Genomic DNA, 1,011 nt, shown 5'->3' with positions numbered 1-1,011 from the left:
ATATATATATATATATAGCTATTCTCCACACACACCGTTTCGAAACATAGAACTTATGTAACGAAATAGTGGTTAAGATATTTTTGCCAAGTACGATAGAGGGCTATATAGACAAAATTGAGGTGGAGTTATGTTAAGCTAAGGTTTCCTTATAAGGACAAAAGCGATTGCGTAACACTAGAATTACAAATAAACTAATAAACTTGTTGGATTGAAAAAATAGGATTTGTTTACAAAGACACGTAGGAGAAAGAAAATAAAAACTAATGGAAGAGAATACGGAGAAAGAGAGAGAGAGTTTGTAGAGCTTGACTCAGTCTTTTTTAACTGGAAAGAAAATGTGAGAGTTAAGAAAGAGAAATGCAAAAGAAGAGGACAGATGGAGACATGTTTATATGATTGCTTTGAAGAGACGAGAAAAATATATTATTTTCAAAAGAAACTAGATTTGATAATGTGTAAATAGGTTTACCACAGATGGAAAAGATTATTAATGTAAATTGTAAAGAAATCTATGTAAGAAATAGATGAGAAGGAAAATAAATCATCAACTATTATCAATAATATTAATAAAATATGATAATAATATTCTTTTCTGTTACCTTAGAGAATAAACGGAATTAGTGTGGTGTATTTTCGAACCTTTAGTTAAAGAGTTCATAGGAACGAGAATAATTTGGTGGCTATTTAACTTGAGCTACAGAGGGTAATATATAGAAGACTTTACTAATGTAAACATAGCTACATGGAATAGGAAAAAATATTGTAAAGACATGGAAAAGTGAAATAATAAATAATTGTGCGAAATATGAAAGCAAACAAAATAGAGTTGCATTAAAATTTGGCTAGTGTCTTATGATTGGTTATATGAGAGAGTTATCTTCGTGTAGGAAATTAAATGAGTTTGCTTCGAAGGCATAGAAAAAAAAAATACACTAACACACCATTGATGCATATATGTATGCATATATATATATATATCTGTATATATATATATATATATATATATAT

Source organism: Octopus bimaculoides, chromosome 3 (assembly GCF_001194135.2).
Source record: "Octopus bimaculoides isolate UCB-OBI-ISO-001 chromosome 3, ASM119413v2, whole genome shotgun sequence".
NCBI lineage: Eukaryota > Metazoa > Mollusca > Cephalopoda > Octopoda > Octopodidae > Octopus > Octopus bimaculoides.
Note: the sequence above shows the minus strand (reverse complement) of the source record.